Consider the following 9,169-nt stretch of genomic DNA (forward strand, 5'->3'; position numbering starts at 1 on the left):
TCATATAATAACACAATTAAGTGTGTCATCGTCACAAGATGAGCTCACATCATTTTCAATTATGAATTCATCTTCAAACTTGTTCTTATTCAAATCTTTAAAAAAATCAAATAATGTTCTAATAGATATATTGCTTTTTTTCTCTTTGACGTCCCTTATTAAACAATTTCCAAAATTCTTTTGGATTTATATTTTTCAATTTGTTCATGTTGTCACTCATATCTGCATTTAATTTCTTGATATTTTCATCCATCACTTTCTTATAATATATCTCACTCTCTCGTAATCTTTCTTTGAAAATATTTGACCCATAATGTTTATAGTCTTTGTGATTTTCTTAATTCTTTCTTTGCTTTGTTACAATCTTTATCATACCATTGTTTATTGTTTTGTTTCTTAGAATTACGCAACATAGTTTTAGTATACACATTTGTACCAAAAGTAAGTTTTGCAGAATCAATCAAGATATCAGAAACTTCATGTACCAAATTATTCATGTCATTTTTTGAGATATTCTCTTTATCATTATAAGTATTCAGCTTGCTTATAACATAATCAACTTTATCTGTATCAATATTTGTTCTATATTCATTTATTTTTTTCAATATTCCATCTTCCAATCATATTTTGCTGTACAAAATTAGTTTTCAATTACATTATTTTTAATCAAGGATTAACAATCTATATGTAATGATAAAGGTGAGTGCACATCAGAAAAAAGTTTGGAAAACTCACCAATTTCAAAATTGCTTACAAATTGTAGAAAATGTGAGGTACATATAATATAATCAATAACACTATTGTTTCTACTTGTAGGTTTTGCATTAACATCTTGACCTACTCTTCCATTAAGCATAAACACTTTGTTAGATTTACAAAATTCTAAATTATTTTGTAAATACTTAATTAGAATAGAAAACCAAGTTCGATCCTTCAACTGTATTCTTATCCCACCTTGAATGGTAATATCTATATAGTAATTGTGTTGTATCATAAATCTGAGATCAATCAGCATACATGTATAGTTGTAATGTGCCTGATGTTTTAGTGGTCATAGTGTACTGCAAGTAACTTCTCACTGTGAGCTCTGTAGAGTTTGACAATAAACCATGTTCATATAAGTATGCTTAAGCAAGAAACAACTTAAGACAAAACTCAATAAAGATGAACCAAGTGTGTGCACAGGTCAAATCAAAGTACTGAAGTACTGAACATCGGATGACCACAAGTTCTTGAGGATGGTCAAAAGCACTTGTCTCAGAAAAAATCTCTTTACCTGAAACTGAGGTTAATGTACAGAGATATATTTTTTTCTAGACAAGTGCGTGCGAGTATGATGAATAAATGACAGGAAATTCAACTTCACCGTAATAACTATTATATTGTAGTGATACAAATCAGTATACACTGATTTGTTGTTATATATTATATTAAAATAACAGTTACATATATATATGATTTGCATCCGTTTGTATATCATTCTATTCTACTGTTCTAATAATAGTGCAATGCAAGTGCATGGTGGACACTTTTCAGTAAAAATTCGATTTTTCTAAGATTGGATACGAGTAGGCATTCATATTTTCCCGCAAAAACAATTACAGAGTTACCGGTCCTGTCGCAAAACGTTCTTTGAGATATTCTTCCGCATGCTTTAACACAATTTTTCGGTACGTGTGCATTGATATTATCAATGATTTTTTACTTATATATATATATATCTAACTACAAAACATTTTCACATTATTAATTTATGTTGTAAACAAAAATATTTTTATCAGTATTCATTGAAGAGATGTATTTATATCAAATGACAAGGAATGTTATTTTGCACTCGTTTATGTGCGCATATTTATCATGTTTATAGATCGGTTACAAACCCAAAACTAATTTACATAATGGAAATCTAGGCGATAGCAATACATCGGATTGACCTCAAGGTCATCGCGATGTAAAAATCAAAGTACTGAAGTACTGAACATCGGATGACCACAAGTTCTTGAGGATGGTCAAAAGCACTTATCTCAGAAAAAAACAACATATCTCTTTACCTAAAACTGAGGTTAATGTACAGAGATATATTTTTTTCTGAGACAAGTTCGTGCGTGGATGATGAATAAATGACAGGAAATTCAACTTCACCGTAATAACTATTATATTGTAGTGATACAAATCAGTATACACTGAGTTGTTGTTTATATTATATTAAAATAACAGTTACATATATATATGATTTGAATCCATTTGTATATCATTCTATTCTACTATTCTAAAAACAGTGCAATGCAAGTGCATGGTGGACACTTTTCTGTAAAAATTTGATTTTTCTAAGATTGGATACGAGTAGGCATTCATATTTTCCCGCAAAATCAATTACAGAGTTACCGGTCCTTGACGGTATTTTCACAAAACGTTCTTTGAGATATTCTTCCGCATGCTTTAACACAATTTTTCGGTACGTGTGCATTGATATTATCAATGATTTTTTACTTATATATATATATCTAACTACAAAACATTTTCATTTTATTAATTAATGTTGTAAACAAAAATATTTTTATCAGTATTCATTGAAGAGATGTATTTATATCAAACGATAAGGAATGTTATTTTGCACTCGTTTATGTGCGCGTATTTATCATGTTTATAGATCGGTTACAAACCCAAAACTAATTTACATAATGGAAATCTAGGCGATAGCAATACATCTGGATGACCTCAAGGTCATCGCGATGTAATGATGCCATATAATCTACTATAAGGCATTTCAGGTTACTGAATACTGTTAAGACTCTGCTTGGTATGCATTGACATATACCCCATATTTGCAAAGTGTGCAGCTACTCATATACCAATTTCTACATTTACATGTATGGATAGTTTGACGATGGATCTTATAACTAGTATAGTAATAAGAAAAGTGATGTCGACTTACTATTCTGATTCTCTAATTATATGGCTCCCTAATGTAATAATTAGACAAAACTAAAGTAGTTAATAATTTCTATTATTAAAACACAATATCAATATATTTACATACACAATAAATCACTCAAAATTACTCTAGTCAAAAAGATTATACTATATTACATAACTTCTTAATACAAAATAACTAAAAACTTATACTTGATTTGGGATTGGGGCAGACTCAGCATTTTCTAAATTACTGACATAGTTAAACTCGGTGTAGCAGCTAATGGAAAGCTATCCGAGCAGAAAAGTAGTTGTTTACTTAGTGCAGCTTAGGCTACAAGAGCCGGAATAACAATGTCAGTAATGCACATGGAAGTAATACTCAACTCGGTGTAGCGGTCAACTCGGTGTAGTTAGCTACAAGAGCCGGAATCAATGTTAGATGCTACTCGGTGTACCCAGAACTACAACAGCCGGAAGACAAGTGTGCTACAAGAGCCGGAAGAGCATTACTTCAAATTGATGTGGATGAAGATAGCAAAAACTGCTAGACAAGTTTAATAGCCCATTCAAACTTTAATGTATATGTACTGTACATCGAAACAAATGAAAACTACAGAATTTTTGGGAATTAATGAATTATGTATTCCCATTACCCGATTAATTAATTAATACGGCCATTAGTCAGATTGAATACATGAAATGTATGCGGTCTGAGTGCCCCAAAATTAAGTAAAAGTTATAACAACCAAAAAATATAAATCAAAACAATATATAATCTTATCATTATTATCACATATATCATACTACACTACATAAATCACTAATTATATTCTAAACCAAAAAGGCATACAAGTGATACTAAATAGATCTGCAATATAGTATACTGTAAAACTAGTATGTTCATAATACTAATATAATTATTAACACTGGACACTTTTAATTTGCAAAACACTCATTTGCAAATCCGCCGCCGCCTCTCCTTAGACCTACAGTGTCGTGTAAATAACCAAAACGTGCGGAATTACATGGGATTCAATAATTTCATTGCTTTTCTGCTGTTATTATTATAAATATTTTGTAATTTGATTTAGAAAAACATGGGATTTTCAATATCCCATGGGATAAGGCAAATCCCATGGGATTGACCATTATCCCATGGGATTTCGGTTAAATCCCATGGGATTTTTTTGGGTCCCATGGGATAATTGTAGTCCCATGGGATATTTGATGTCCCATGGGACAAAAAAAATCCCATGGGACTATAATTATCCCATGGGATTTTTAATATCCCATGGGACAAAATAAAATCCTATGGAATTCAAATTATAAATATACAGTAATGTGTATGTTACAATGAATTCTGTTTGGTAGTAAAAAGTTTATAATATATATATGAGTGTATTTTGGTTTTTTTCATTTTGTCACAAACATGTTTTTAATTTGTTTATATGACAATAAAGATTATTATTATTTTGGAAATATAATAATATTTAAAGTCAAAAAATAAAATCCTTTAACTGAAATAAAATGATGACGTCTTAATAAAAGAAAAAAATATTGATTTGAAATCTTTGTCTTCTTTGTTTTATTATGAAAAATAGAACTGATAAAAATATTTCATATTCTGACTGAATAAATTGACAAAGCACAGTTAATAGTTTACTCTTTTCATGAGGTAAAGTTTTCTTTGTTATAGTTCCATTGCAATACATGAATATGCAAATGATTTGAATCTTATTCCTTTGTGGTGTTCATAATATTACATTTATATTTGTAAATTTATAAAATAAACACTTTTCCTGTTAAGTTTTAGTTTTCTTGTTTCAGCTTGCTATGAACAATTATTCAGTCCACTATATAAGAGTCAAGTAAATAAATTATTTCATCCACTAGAATATTCCTACAATTCTAAGACAAAACATTTATGCAATCTGTTCTTCAAAAATCTTCCTCCGTACATCTTTATTGGATGGAGCGATTTAAATGAGTGGACAAAGCAAGTTCATTTGGACAACAAAATACTAATATATTTTTTCATTCCTCCCTTCTTTCAATTGATAATTACGTTGTTGCATTTACATGATTAAGTTCTTGAGCATCTAAGATCATGATGATATGACTCCTTTTTGTTTATAGTAATTATGTTGAAATTTCCTCTTTCTTATGTAGGAAAAAAACACATTCCATTTCAAATTAATAAAAAAGTCACACTATGTAGAAAAATATCAACTTTAAGTTTGCTGTTCAGTATTGACCTGTTGAATGATGATCATGAAAACCAAGATGTCTGACCTACAAATACACAAAACTCAAAAATTATAAATGAAGAGAAATACAGCAATAAAATGGCTATTTTATCATGTTTATGTACATTTTGATAAAAATTTCATTTGAATATTTAAAATTGTAAGAACTCTTATTTCAGTGCTTTGTGTCTATGGTTTTCATATTAGTTGTTTTTTGTGCCTTGTTGCAGTCTTTCGAGTTAAGCCAATTGCAACAAATGTTTACAGTTTGTTCAAATGTTGTGCTGTTATTAAAACCACTATCCCAGGTTAGGGGTGGGTTAGGTGCTCACTAAATGTTTATTTTATTAGTTGATATTTGCTTTGAATTAGCTGTCAGTAACTGTGAGTACTAATAGATCTGTATGTTGAGTCTTTTTTGTTAAAGGGAAAGAATAAATTTCCAGCCACATCCGGTCTGTGTTTTTGGTAGCTGTTTTTCTGCTTTGTTGCATTCTAATGAGTTAATAAAATTGAGAATGAAAACGGGAATGTATCAAAATAATTTAATTTTGGATGTAACGCGTCTTCTGATTGGCTGACATGGTTTTGTTTATCAGCTCATAGACATAATTTTGTCATGTGACCATGACGTCATCAACTTTTTTTTCATGGTTTCCTCCGGTTTAAAATGGAATTTAGAATTAAATTATAAGAAATGACTGTAATATTTTTTCTGTCTATTCGAAATAACAGAAAAAATGTGGTGCACACTTTAAAATAACCTGCTACGCGGGTTATTCAGTGTGCACCACATTTTTGATGTTATTTCTTCATAGACAGAAAAAATATTATAGTCATTCCTTAAATAACCTGACCCAAGAGCAGAAAAAAACCCTTTTCAACTGATTTTATAGTTTTTATATTGAACTGACACTTACACCACTGTCCTTAATTAGAGGATTTGGCGCCAGCAAACATGTTAAACCATGCCACATTTTGTAAGTGTCTGTCCCAAGTCAGGGGTCTATTATTCAGTAATTGTCAATTGTTGCTATATATCATATTTGTTTTTTGTTTATTGTTTTGTGCAAAAATCAGGCACTTAGTTTTCACCTTTATGGTGTTTCCCCCAAGCATGTTTAGCATGGATAGACACCATGCCCTTTTTAAATGACGCCATGCCCATATTGAATTGTTTTACATTTGTTATTTCATGGCCTTTTATGGATTACTATGCAGTATAGGGTTTGCTCATTGTCGAAGGCTGTACAGTGAACTGATTTTGTTAAATTTAATGTCATTTGATCTCTATTGGAGAAAAGTCTCATTGGCAATCGTACCGCTTCTTATTTTTATATCAACCCTGCCATATTTTGCCTGTCATTATTTACAGGTCATCATTGGCCTCTAATAAGTAATTGCATTGCTTACATCCACTTAATTGAACTCTGGTGGATAGTTTTCTCATTTATCATACCACATCTTATTTCATAATAATCATTATTCAAGGGCAATAACTTTTATAGAAGTGGACTTACCATTTAGGCTTTGTTGACGTCTGTAAATCTATTTTTGTTGATAATTTCTTTTGTTTATAGTTTCCCTTTATCTTTAATGTTCTTGCCCTACACATAAAAGGGTAAACATTATCATTTAATGACAATAACTACTATTACATAATGAGTAGGCAACTGACAATTTTGGATCATTTGTATCTTGTCTTGCTCATCATTTTTGCTTGATATTATCAATATTCTATGAAAATGAGGTCACAGTAATATTAAACTTGGCAAACAGACATCTTCTTATTTTTATATGACACCTTGTAGTCATTCCATACACCAACAAGTAGACATATGCTTATAATATCTGATAAAATGAATAAAATGCTCCGCTGGGCACAGCTTGAAACGACCACAGAGGTCGAACCCTGAACAGTTGGGGCAAGTATGGACACAACATTCAAGCTTGATACAGCACTGAATTTGGATTGTGATTAAATATTTGACACAGCATAGGTTTCTGACACAGAATGAATGTGGTCTAAGAACTTAAAAAATTTTAATTTACCTATTCAAACCATATCATTATTATTTGCTTATATATTAATCAGAAATAACCAATTTAAAATGGAAAATTTTAAAGAAAAAAAAAGGAAAAAAAGGGAAAAAAAAATCCCCCCCCAATTTTTTGAACCCCCTTATGATTCATCACCCCAAACTCAATCCCAGCCTTCCCTTTGTGGTATGGTACCTTGCAGTACAATTTCAGAGAGATCCATACACTTATGCACAAGTTATTGTCTGGAAACTAGAAAAATGCTTGTTTTTTTGGCCCCTTTTTGGCCCCAAATTCCTAAACGTTTAGGGCAATTACCCCCAAACTCAAACCCAGCTTGCCCTTTGTGATATAGAACCTTGTAGTACAATTTCATAAAGATCCATACACTTACACACAAGTTATTGTCTTGAAATTAGAAAATGCTTGTTTTTTGCCCCTTTTTGGCGCCTTATTCCTAAAATTTTGAGGCAATTACCCCCAAAATCAATCCCAGCCTTCCCTTTGTGGTATGGTACCTTGCAGTACAACTTCAGAGAGATCCATACACTTGAACACAAGTTATTGTCTGGAAACTAGAAAAATGCTTATTTTTGGCCCCTTTTTGCTAGACATTTTGAGCAATTACCCCCAAACTCAATTCCAGCTTTCCCTTTGTGATATGGAACCTTGTAGTACAATTTCAGAAAGATCCATACACTTACACACAAGTTATTGTCATGAAATTAGAAAATTCTTGTTTTTTACCCCTTTTTTGGCCCCTAATTCCTAAAATTTTAAAGCAATTGCCCCCAAAATCAATCCCAGCCTTCCCTTTGTGGTATGGTACCTTGCAGTACAATTTCAGAGAGATCCTTACACTTGAACACAAGTTATTGTCTGGAAACTAGAAAAATGCTTATTTTTGGCCTCTTTTTGGCCCCAAATTCCTAAACGTTTTGGGCAATTACCCCCAAACTCAATTCCAGCTTTTACATTTATGATATGGAACCTTGCAGTACAATTTCAGAAAGATCCATACACTTACACACAAGTTATTGTCATGAAACTAAAAAAATGCTTGTTTTTTGCCCCTTTTTTGGCCCCTAATTCCTAATATTTTGAGGCAATTACCCCCAAAATCAATCCCAGCATTCCCTGTGTGATATGGAACCTTGCAGTACAATTTCAGAGAGATCCTTACACTTGAACACAAGTTATTGTCTGGAAACTAGAAAAATGCTTATTTTTGACCCCTTTTTGGCCCCAAATTCCTAAACGTTTTGGGCAATTACCCCCAAACTCAATTCCAGCTTTCCCTTTATGATATGGAACCTTGTAGTACAATTTCAGAAAGATCCATACACTTACACACAAGTTATTGTCATGAAACTAAAAAAATGCTTGTTTTTTGCCCCTTTTTTGGCCCCTAATTCCTAATATTTTGAGGCAATTACCCCCAAAATCAATCCCAGCATTCCCTGTGTGATATGGAACCTTGTGGTACAATGTCAGAGAGATCCATACACTAACACACAAGTTATGTCTGGAAGTTACAAAAATGCTTATTTTTTGCCCCTTTTTGGCCCCTAATTCCTTAACTGTTGGTACCATAACCCCCAAAATCAATCCTTATGGTAAAATTTCATAGAGATCCATTCACTTAAACTAAAGTTAGAGTGCGAAAACCAATGTGTCTTCGGACAGCGACAACGCCAACTTCATACCAATATATGACCGTATAAAAAACTAAGAAAACTTAGCATTGACCAAAGAACCATAAAATGCGATCATGGTTATATGAATCTGCAAGACAGACATGCACACCTTACAATCGTTACATTCGCCAAATATAATTTACCTGTTGCTTAAAGCATATTATAAACTGACAAAACAATGCAAACTTTTCATTGACCAATGAACCATGAAAATGAGGTCAAGGTCATATAAAACATGCCAGACAGACTGTGCATCTCACAATCATTCCA

General features: G+C 31.7%; 1 long non-coding RNA gene across 1 annotated transcript; it reads right to left on the reverse strand.

Moving 5' to 3' along the window:
* Positions 1-4,164: 4,164 nt before the first annotated feature.
* Positions 4,165-8,879, reverse strand: LOC127730428 (uncharacterized). The gene is made up of 3 exons (XR_007995101.1): positions 8,356-8,879; positions 6,683-7,720; positions 4,165-5,208 (listed from the first exon to the last, which is right to left on the reverse strand). It is a non-coding gene; the product is annotated as an uncharacterized LOC127730428 (long non-coding RNA).
* Between the last annotated feature and the right edge of the window lie 290 nt (positions 8,880-9,169).

This window comes from Mytilus californianus, unplaced genomic scaffold, assembly GCF_021869535.1.
Source record: "Mytilus californianus isolate M0D057914Y unplaced genomic scaffold, xbMytCali1.0.p SCAF_2, whole genome shotgun sequence".
NCBI lineage: Eukaryota > Metazoa > Mollusca > Bivalvia > Mytilida > Mytilidae > Mytilus > Mytilus californianus.